Source organism: Mauremys reevesii, linkage group 1 (genome assembly GCF_016161935.1).
Source record: "Mauremys reevesii isolate NIE-2019 linkage group 1, ASM1616193v1, whole genome shotgun sequence".
NCBI classification, from domain to species: domain Eukaryota; kingdom Metazoa; phylum Chordata; order Testudines; family Geoemydidae; genus Mauremys; species Mauremys reevesii.
Window position 1 is genome coordinate 93,805,144 of NC_052623.1, and position 12,104 is coordinate 93,817,247.

The following is a 12,104-nucleotide window of genomic DNA, read 5'->3' on the forward strand; positions in this document are numbered from 1 at the left end:
GATGCCATAGCAGGGACTCAGCGCACTGCTGCGTGGCAAGCGTAACGGAAAGCCAAAGAATCAAATGGACGCTCATGGACTGGAGGACTCAAGCTATCCCACAGTTCCTGCAGTCTCTGAAAAGCATTTGCATTCTTGGCTGAGCTCCAAATGCTTCTAGGGTCAAAAACAGTGTCCACGGTGGGTCAGGGCATAGCTAGGCAATTTACGCACCCCCCCACCCACCCCCAGAAGTGAAAGGGAAAACAATCCTGTCTTGACTCTTTTACATGTCACCCTATCTTTACTGAATGCTGCAGATAGACGCGATGGTGCAGCACTCAACACCAACATCCTTGCTCCCCCCCCCACCATGGGTGGCTGATGGTACAATAAGACTGATACCCATCGTCATCATCAGCCTATTGGCACATGGGGCAGTGCAAAAGGACTGGTAACCATGCGTACTAGCATCCGTCAGGTCGATCAAGGGCGCCTGGCCCTAATTTTTCCTGGTAGATGGTACAATATGGCTGATAACCATCATCATCATAGCAACAGGGGGCTGAGCTTCTTCAGCCCCCACCCTTCATGTGTAAAGAAAAGATTCAAGTGCCCCTGGACTAGCAGCAGGATGCTGGGCTCCTCTCCTCCACACTCCTTAATGTCCTATGTGGACTATCATAGCAACTGGAGGCTGCCTTCCACTCATTTCTCACTAACAAGTATTCCTGCATTCTTTATTACTTCATCACACAAGTGGGGGGACAATGCTATGGTAGCCCAGGAAGGCTGGGGAAGAATGGAATGAACAGGTGGGGTTGTTGCAGGAGCACCCCCTGTGAATAGCATACAGCTCATAATCTATGCAGGATCTGACACAGAGCAGCTGTGCTTTCTGGTTCTCTGATACAGTGGTTCTCTAGTACACTTGCCCATATTCTAGGCAGGACTGATTCTATTTTTAGATACCAAAAAGGAGGGATTGACTCAGGGAGTCATTCCCAATTTTAGCTTTTGCGCCCCTGGCTAAGAGCAGCCAGGGGCACTTATGACAGCAGCAAATGGAACAGTGCAAAAGGACTGGTAGCCATGCCCATCTTATTACCAATTTATGGTATGGTAGATGGTACAATATGGCTGATAACCATCTCTGCTATCATGCAAAAGCAAAAGCATGCAGCTGTGTAGCACTGCTGAATCGCCTCTGTGAGCGGCATCTAGTACACATACGGTGACAGTCACAAAAGGCGAAACAGGCTCCATGATTGCCATGCTATGGCATCTTCCAGGGCAATCCAGGGAAAAAAAGGCATGAAATGCTTGTCTGCTGTTGCTTTCCCAGCGGAAGGAGTGACTGACAACATTTACCCAGAACCACCCGCGACAATGATTTTTGCCGCATCAGGCACTGGGATCTCAACCCGGAAATTCAAAGGGGCGGGAGAGGCTGCGGGAACTATGGGATAGCTACGCAGTAGCTACCCACAGTGCAATGCTCCAGAAATCGACGCTAGCCTCGGACCGTGGACGCACACCACCGATTTAATGTGTTTAGTGTGGCCGCGCACACTCGATTTTATACAATCTGTTTTGTTAAACCGGTTTATGTAAATTCGGAATAATCCCGTAGTGTAGACGTATAAGACCTGGCAAACTAGTACCAGCAGTATTGCAAAATATACAGTCTTGTCTGGCTCAGACAGATTATTATTAGACAGAAGGCAAAATGAGAGGGATATGAAAGAGAAGAAATAATATGAGCAAGGAAAAGGACACGCACATTGGTGGGGGTGGAAGGGAGAATGCCAAAAGTGTCACATCCCATACCAGTGTCAGGAAATAAATCTGGTGTCTAGGATTTAGCCAGAAATGGCGAATGTGTCATCTGTGTCCTTCTTTTTGGCTTAGCTTGGTCATAACATCTCTCAGGATCAGGACAACAAAGCCCCAGTGGTATTATGTATGTTATCAGGGTCCCAAGAGACTGTGGGGATGGCAGCCATGATGGTGAAGCTCACTTGTTACCCTTCTTTTAGTCAGCAGTTGTTGCATTAGTGTCCTCTTCTGCTCGTTTCCTTCCAAAGTCTTGTCTTCTTAAGAACTCAGAAAGGGAGCAATGAGTGCAGTAGCCCATCCCTTGGTTATTTCATCCAGAAGTAAGGACTTAATTCCAGTTCCACTCCGTTCTTGTTTACCATGCAAGGTCTTAATAGAGTCTTTGCATTGTACCAACAGGTCTTTTTGTTTTTACGAATTCTGTCTTTGTCTCCTTTTTGCACCTTTTCCCCATCAACTTTTATTGCTATAGGTCAGGGATTGGTAACCTTTGGCATGCGGCCCGCAATTCGGCCAATTGCAGCTCCCACTGACCTAGGTTCACCACTCCAGGCCAATGGGGGTGGCGGGAAGCGGCAGCCAGCACATCACTTGTGCTGTGCCATTTCTGGCAGCCCCCATTGGCTTGAAGCGGCGAACCACGGCCAGTGGGAGCCGCGATCAGCCGAACCTGCGGATGCGTCAGGTAAACAAACCAGCCTGGCCCTCCAGGGTGCTTTCCCTGGCGAGCCGTGTGCCAAATGTTGCCAATCCCTGCTATAGGTTATTTTGACACATAATGAACTTTCACTGACTTTCTACAGTGAAGCTCACCATTAAGGTAAACGTGTAGGGCTAATTATTACAACAGACCCCCGCAGTAAAAGTTTCCCCTCTCCACCTGATGGGGAGAAGGGATTTGAACAGCAAACTGCTGCCTCTTCTATGAGTAAGAAGAGAGGTGGAGGAAGACTCCATACACAAAATCCCATAGTCCAATGGCTAGGTCACTCACCTGAGAGGTTGTAGAACATTGCTCAAATCTCTTTTTCTCAGATGGAAGGAAGACTTGAGCCTAGGGTCTCCCACTTCTCCGGTGAGTACACTGTCCACTTATGAGAGTCTGGTAGATAAAGTCTCCAAAGATTCCACTTGCACTGAGAATGCTCCAGTCTCAATGCTCCTGAATATGATTGGACTGCGCATGTGCTATCTCTATAGAACATGATGCATCCCAAGGTCCAGAGACTGTGTAGGACTTTGTTTGCAATTGCACCACCTGGCTGTTATGAGGTCAAGCCTGAGAATGGAGAGCAGGGAGACTGCCTCTCCTGTGCTCTCAATGCTCCCACCAGAGCTACCTTAGGTGACCACCCAGGGTGCCTTGGTTCAGGGGGAGGGCTGTACAGCAGCACAGAGGTGTGTGCTACCAGTGTAGTGTCAGAAACTGCTCCTGGCTCTCATGAGAGTGCCTCAAACTTGCCAAAGCAATGAGTGGGGAGGTGCCCAGATTTCTCCCTGCTTCCTCCCAGCAGGAGGGCAGGTGGTGACAAACAGGTACTTCTCACCCCCCACCATGTTCCTCTGTGCCCCCCAAGGGGACTGTGGTGGTAGGGAAGTGAGGAGCAGTTGCAAGGCTCCCTGCATCCAGATTACTTTTCCCACCTGGGCTATACTGTTGTTACCTGGGGTTCTTTCAACCCAAAGCTCTTTTACTCTTTGTGAGGTGGTGTCAGGAAATAAATCAGGGGAGACACGGCCGTCCAACCGATAGATGGCTGGCACAAACAGGACAAGACAAGAGTGCTTTCACTTAAAGCTAAACTTTACTAGTCTCAAGCACTTACACACAACTGCAACAGATTAGTAAAACATCCCCAACCCTTGATAATTACCAAAGTTGAGTGTGGCTCTCAAGTGACACAGTGGCAGGCTTCTAGTGGCCAAATCATCCGTCTGCCAATGGGGACCACAAGATGTATCCAGAGGGAGAGTCCAAAAAGAGTCCCCAAATGAGTCCAACTATCTCAAGCTTTTCTCCCTTATTTATTCATTAGTAATAGAATGACATGTACCTTAAAGAAAACTTGTTAAGTAAGCAGCTTCAGTGGTCAAGCAAGAGGTTCCTTCTGATTATTGGTTAACCAGGTGTGGGTTTTTCCAGAGTTTGCAACCTTGAGACCCCAATAGACATTCCTGGGGAACATCCTTCTCTTTTAAAATACATGTATCAGCAACTTCAACACAATTCTTATCAGGAAGGACGTGGGGTTCAAGCTGCCCTTTCTGTGGCACCCCAAATCCCCTCCCCTCCTCCCTTGGTCAAGCTGAGACTGCTTAATAGGTTGCTTTTAACAATAAGTCATAGTGGTTTCAGGCACTTTACTGGTTTGCCAAAACCTCCCCATATACTGTGAGGAATCAGGAGCTGCTGCTCTCCTGCCCTCCCCTTACACAGTCGAGGTGGGAAAAGTGCCCTGGATGCAGGGAGCACTGATGTTGCTTCTTCCTCTCCCCTCACCTAAAGCCTCCTAGTGGTGCACAGAGGAGCAACGTTCAAGGAGGGGAGCAAGCAGCAATGCCAACTGCTCTAGGTCAGTTTCCTGATGTGGCCACAGGAGAGGAAGTTAGGAGTTAGGGGCACAGGAGGGGAGATTAATTAGAGGTGAAGGGCAAGTGGGGAGCCCACAGGGACCAAGGACAATAAGGGTGCTACACCCCCAAGGGCTAGGGGTGCCAAAATACAAGTTCTCCCAGGGTGCCATTTTCCCTAAGGCCAGCCCTGGCTCCCTCTTCTGGTGTCCAGACAGTGTAGAGGATGAGGAGACAACCACTGATTTGAATGCAGCAAAGTAAGATGGGTGGCGGGGAGAGAGGCTTGACCTGGTAGAATGTGATTGGCAGGAGAAGAGGAAGAGGGAGACAGGAGACAGCTGGATGAAGCATGTTTGGGGCTGGCAGGAGTCGTATAGGTGCAGAGGGGAAGGGAGCCGGAGCCAGAGCCAAAGGTTGTGTGGAGGGAGATACTTTCAGAAGAGAAAGAGGGAGCCAGAGCTGAGAAGGGACAGGATTGGATGGAGGAGAGGTTAGAAGCTGGGTTATTGGTGGGTTGGACAGGAGGAGAGGGGGACTGGGACAGGAACTGAAGTTGAATGTGGCTAGAAGTAGAGGGGTACAGAGGCAGACTGGTGGCACAGAAGCAGAATGTGCTATACCCTTATAGGATGCACCCCTCCAAAACCTGGAATTGAACCCAGGAGTTCTGAGTTTCTATGTTCCGCTGCTAGCAGAACATATCTGTGAAATCCACTGGCAAAGTTCCTCTGATCCCATTTATTTACTGACCTACCTGGATAACAGCCTACTACTGCTATCAGTTATTTCAGTAGCTCAAGTAGAAGTAGGTATGGTGGAGCTAAAGGGAAAAACCTGGCTGATGACCCACTGTTGTGTCAATATGCCACATGAGAGAATTTCTGTTTCCAGTTTTGTTTTTGGTTTTTTTAAACATTAGAAAGTTACTTCCAAAAACCTATATTAAAAGAACACTAAAGTTGCAAGTCAAGATTTAAAGTTAAGAAATTTGAGAACTTAGGCTGCCCATTCAAAAATAATTCTCCCTCACCCCTGCGCCTTGTGTGTATACATTGTGATAGTCTTTAATTACATAATAACATAATATTTTTCCACAAGACCCCTGCCTCATTCAGTGCACGAGATGGACAGTGTCCAGTGACTGAATCAGGGTTATGTAGTGAAGGAGGCTGCTGTCTGCGGGACCTTTGTGGGCCTCATTTGTTGCAAAAATTGGAAGGTGTGTAGTGAATGAGGCAGGGGATTGCAGGAAGAGAAATGATGGTCTTGTACTTAAGGCAGCTGAATGCTGCTCAGGAGAACTGGATTCTGTTCATGTCTCTGCCACAGAGTGACTGTGTGACACCGGGAAAATCCCTTCAACCAAAATTTTCATACTTGGCTACTAATTGTGTGTTTCTAATTTTATGGGTACCATGAGACATTTGAAGACAGACTTACATAAGTGCTGAGTACTCTTATCTACAAGCCAGTTAGAGCAGTGAACATATATAGAACATATAATGTTGTATAAACTTGTTAAATACTTTGTAAAATCACGATCTAGGTGTCTCAAATTGGGCATCCAAAATTAGTAGGCACTTTTGGCTTTAATATCTTTCTGACTCTTCCCCATCTACAAAATGAGGATAATATTATGTTGTTTCACAGAGAAATTAGAAAGATAAATTCATTAATGTCAGATACTATTGTGAGAACATCATAGAAATGGTGAGGAGGAAATTAATAATTTTTAATTCAGTGCAGGACTTGGATGATGTGTGGCAAATAAGGCCTGGGACCCTATTTTGAATGGGAAAGATGAAAAGATACATTGAATAACTATCCATTCACTGAATGAGTCAGGGGTCTGGTGGAAAAATAATGTTATCATAGAATTAATAACTGTGTCATAATGAATACATGTACAGGGCCTAATTAAGTTTGCATAGACAGTCTTAATTCTGGATTTCCTAACTGATCAACGATTTATTTGCATCCTTAATGTTCTTTTAACATTGTTCTTCTATGTAATTAGGTGTTTACTGTTTGCACTGTATATGTTTGAAAAATTATTCTAAAAAAATAGTATTTCTTTTTTTAAATACTGTGACCAAGTAGTACTTTTTCCTCATGCTATTTCTTAGTTTGAGGTCAGTTTTTACAGCCAATCTGTATCCCTCAATCCAAGGTTATAGGTTTACTGGAAAGCATTGACACAACTGGAACAAAACTTGTACTAGAAAGTACATACATAGCCCAAGAAAAGTCATTAGCAAAAGGAAGTCATGGTAATTAATTATAATGAGAGAAGGAAAGCTAAAAGCAAAAAAGCTCCAGATGATATTATTGTGGCAATATGCACAATATTACATTGAGTGATTTTGTACAATTCAGAGTCACCCAGCATCTAAATCAGGGATCAACAACCTTTGGCATGCGGCCTGTCAGGGAAATCCATTGGCGGGCTGGAACGGTTTGTTTACCTGCAGCATCTGCAGGTTTGGCCAATCGCAGCTCCCACTGGCCACAGTTCGCCACAGTGCGGAAGAGGCAGCCCACATGTCCCTCGGCCAGCTAGATGGATAAACATCTCTGGTTTGGCAGGAAAACAGTTTCTCATCTCTGCTGAGGAGTAGCACCTTGATACAAACCATAAGGACATATGTTCAGTGCACTGAAAAAACGTTTTTAAAATATCATCAGTACATACAGTTCACAACTATATTAATGACCAGCATGATTTCATTTAAGATTTTACATGACCCTCTTTATAGACAGCTACTATGAAAACAATGTGTTAAGTGCAGTGAGTTTCTCTGGAGTTTTGTTAAGAACAACAAACCATGTGACAGTTGGAATTGTGGGGTTTTTAAGGTCACACAAGGATTGTGCTACATTTCTGCTTGGAAAACTATTAGCATATCTTGGGTGCTACTAGAAATAATAAATAATAGTGTGGTTGAGTACAATGTACAAAGGCACAGCTTCAACGCGAGATATTGAGGGAGCCTATGTCAGAATATACTGGAGACCAGTGATTAGGGCATGTACCCGAGAGGTGCCAGAGCCCTCTTTAAATCCCTTCTCCCCTCTAGCAGATGGGGGACTGAACACGCGGGAGACCTCTGATTAAAGTGAGTACCCTAAAACTGGAATAAAAGTTATGAGGCTCTCCCCTGAGATTTTGTGCAAATTTACCTACAGAAGCCCAATCCAATAGGCAAGCTCAGAACATAGTTACTGGATTGTGCCCCGGAGGCTAGCTAGGCAAATGAGTGCCTGTTTTCCCTTAGTTTGTGCATAGTTCTGGGACTTAGGCCTCCCGACCCCTGTGCACAGGTAGAAATATAGATGTCTAGGGAACATTTATTGTGAAAATTTAGGCCATAAACAACTTTAGGTGCCTGTCGGGTTCAGGGGCAGCTGAGAATGAGAATTTAGTAGTAGTTAGGTGCCTGAGTTGTTTTGTGAATCCAGCCTCAGGTGACTTAAGTCTCAGTTAATTGTTTTAAACAGAAACAAATATTTGCCACCCTGACATGAAGAGTAACATTAATAGAAAAATGTGAGTTGTTTCCTAGGCATTACCTTGGTTGCCAGGATACAGGGTTGCAAAGGTGACTTAAAGCCCCTTTGTCTTCACCTTCAGTCTTGACCTGAAGCCTAATATCTTGGACTACATCTGTCTGAATTGCTGCTGAGCAATTCAGTACACTACAAAATCCAGTATCCAGGTCTGCATAGAATATGGCAAGTTACTGTAGATAATGAAAAAAACAATGTTATTTCTGATACTTGGAAGGGTGATAGTATTGTCACTTTTGGAATAAAAAGACTGTAACGTGTAAGTTATTTTGAAAGCATATAATGAAGGCATTAAAATGCATTTATAACAGAAATATTGAATAAAAGCAATCAACATATGATTGAAATGTGAAAATAAAAGTTATTGACTGAAAAAATAAAAGGGCAAGGTTTTATCATCAGACACTCATTTCACCAGAGTGCTGTAACAGTTGAAAAATGTGTCACGCTCTATAATAAATATATTGTATAAGAAAATTGCATGAGGGGGAAAAGTATCCGAATTGAGCATTCGTACCAGCTTTACTAATGCAAGTGTCTGAATAAGTCTGAATGTAGGTCATAGGGGCAGGTTCTCATTTACAGTAAGACCCCTTTACACCACTCTGGCTCTGTAAAAGGACCTTGGCACTGGTCTACAGTACAAAGTTAGGTCCACCTAGCTATGTTGCTCCAGGGTGTGGGAAAAGTCACTCCCCTGACAGATGTAGTTAAGATGACCTAAGCCCCAGTGTAGGCACAACTAGGTCGAGAGAATAATTCTTCCATTGACCTAGTTTCTGCCTCTTGTAGAGGTGGATTTATTACAGCAGTGGAAAAACTCCATCCTTTGTTGTAGTATCTACACTACAGTGGTACAGCTGCAGCACTCCAAATGTGCAGCTTTAGTTTTTTTAGGGTAGACATACCCTCAGCGTCTGAAAATCAATCCAAGACACATTAAGTTTCACTAACATATCAGGTAACTTCTACAGTTTTCTTATTTGTAAAATAGGCATTTTATTACTAGTATTTGCTAACTATTTTTCTCTATTTTGTACAGTGCCTAGCACAATGGGGTCCTGGTCAGTGTCTACGGCTCCTCTGTATAGCACAATACAAAATGATACAAAGATGAATGATTTAAAAATAATTTCTTGGAATTTTGTTCTTTTCCTTGTTAACAGATTATGTATGAGCAAATTTATGAATGTTTAGTATTTATTTATTTATTATAGTATTTATTTATTCCCTCGGCCCACTCCACTTCCTGCCCGTGGGAGCCGCGATCAGCCGAACCTGCGGACACGGCATGTAAACAAACTAGCCTGGCCCGCCAGGGGATTTCCCTGAACAAGGGGCAGCCCTAGTTTGAGAACCACTAACCTATTTTCTAATGTTTTATTCTATGTTCTAACCTATTTTGTCATATAGGTTACTTGCAACCTATTTGTTCTGATTGTTTAAATATTTAAAATGGTATTATTTTGCTGTCTGAGTGGAAGCCTGAAAGTTCATAAATAAAGTCCAAGAGTATGAATATACATACTTCAGCCTGCAAAGATATCTGTGATGTAGTAAATGTAAATCCCTAGGTTCCATGGCTGGAGCCAGACCCTCACCAGGGTCCTGGTTCACAAGGTTTCACCAGAGGAAAGAGACCAAAGCCCTGAGGTAAGTGGGGAAATGGGATACCGGGAGGAAGCAGAAGCAGCAGAGTGCAAGAGAGGAGGACTCCAGTCTCATACTGAGAAAGCAGAATAATGAGCGAGTTATCTTAAATGCCTATACACAAATGCAAGAAGCCTGGGAAACAAGCAGGAAGAACTGGAAGTCCTGGGACAGTCAAGAAATTATGATGTGATTGGAATAACAGAGACTTGGTGGGATAACTCACATGACTGGAGTACTGTCATGGATGGATATAAACTGTTCAGGAAGGACAGGCAGGGCAGAAAAGGTGGGGGAGTTGCATTGTATGTAAGAGAGCAGTATGACTGCTCAGAGCTCTGGTATGAAACTGCAGAAAAACCTGAGAGTCTCTGGATTAAGTTTAGAAGTGTGAGCAACAAGGGTGATGTCATGGTGGGAGTCTGCTATAGACCACCAGACCAGGAGGATGAGGTGGAAGTGCCTTTCTTCTGGCAACTAGCAGAAGTTACTAGATCGCAGGCCCTGGTTCTCATGGGACACTTTAATCCCCTGATATCTGCTGGGAGAGCAATACAGAGGTGCACACACAATCCAGGACATTTTTGGAAACTGTAGGGGACAATTTCCTGGTGCAAGTGCTGGAGGAACCAACTAGGGGCAGAACTCTTCTAGACCTGCTGCTCACAAACCGTGAAGAATTAGTAGGGGAAGCAAAAGTGGATGGGAACCTGGGGGGCTGTGACCATGAGATGGTTGAGTTCAGGATCCTGACACAAGGAAGAAAGGAGAGCAGCAGAATGCTTTTTTTGCCTTTGTCTTCACAATCAAGGTCAGTTCCGAAACTACTGCACTAGGCAGCACAGCATGGGGAGGAGGTGACCAGCCCTCTGTGGAAAAAGAAGTGGTTCGGGACTATTTAGAAAAGCTGGACCAGCACAAGTCCAAGGGGCTGGATGCGCTGCATCTGAGGGTGCTAAAGGAGTTGGCTGATATGATTGCAGAGCCTTTGGCCATTATCTTTGAAAACTCATGGCGATCGGGGGAGGTCCCGGATGACTGGAAAAAGGCTAATGTAGTGCCCATCTTTAAAAGAGGGAAGAAGGAGGATCCAGGGAACTAGATGCCTGTCAGCCTCACCACAATTTTTTCCCTGGAAAAATCATGTAGCAAGTCATCAAAGAATCAATTTTGAAGCACTTTGAGGGGAGGAAAGTGATCAGGCACAGTCAGCATGGATTCACCAAGGGCAAATCATGCCTGACTGACCTAATTGCCTTCTATGAGGAGATAACTGGGTCTGTGGATGGGGCAAAGCAGTAGATGTGTTATTCCTTGACTTTAGGAAAGTTTTTGATACAGTTTCCCACAGTATTCTTGCCAGCAAGTTAAGGAAGTATGATCTGGGTGAATGGACTATAAGGTGGATAGAAAGCTGACCAGATCGTCAGGCTCAATGGGTACTGATCAATGACTCCAAGTCTAGTTGACAGCCGGTATCAAGCAGAGTGCCCCAAGAGTCGGTCCTGGGGCCGGTTTTGTTCAATATCTTCATTAATGATCTGGCGGATGGCGTGGACTGCACCCTCGGCAAGTTTGCAGATGACACTAAACTGGGAGGAGTGGTAGATATGCTGGATGGTAGGGGTAGCATACAGAGGGACCTAGACAAATTAGAGGATTAGGCCAATAGAAGTCTGAGGTTCAACAAGGACAAGTGCAGAGTCCTGCATTTAGGACAGAAGAATCCCATTCACTGTTACAGACTGGGGACTGAATGGCTAGGCAGCACTTCTGCAGAAAACTGGATATGAGTTGACAGTGTGCCCTTATTGCCAAGAAGGCTAATGGCATTTTGGGCTGTATAAGTAGGGGCATTGCCAGTAGATCATTCCCCTCTATTTGACATTGGTGAGGCCTCATCTGGAGTACTGTATCCAGTTTGGGGCCCAACACTACAAGAAGGATGTGGAAAAATTGGAAAGAGTCCAGCAGAGGGCAACAAAAATGATTAGGGGCTGGAACACATGACTTATGAGGAGAGGCTGAGAGAACTGGGATTGTTTAGTCTGCAGAAGAGAAGAATGAGGGGGGATTTGATAGCTGTTTTCAACTACCTGAAAGAGGGTTCCAAAGAGGATGGATCTAGACTGTTCTCAGTGGTAGCAGATGATAGAACAAGGAGTAATGGTCTCACTTTGCAGTGGGGGAAGTCTAGGTTGGATACAGGAAAAACTTTTTCACTAGTAGGGTGGTGAAGCACTGGAATGGGTTACCTAGGGTGGTGGTGGAATCTCCTTCCTTAGAGATTGTTAAGGTCAGGCTTGACGACACCCTGGCTGGGATTATTTAGTTGGGGATTGGTCCTGCTTTGAGCAGGAGGTTGGACTAGATGACCTCCTGAAGTCCCTTCCAACCCTGATATTCTATGATTCTATGAAGCACAGGAGTAACAAGGAGTCCGGTGGCACCTTAAAGACTAACAGATTTATTTGGGCATAAGCTTTTTTTTACCC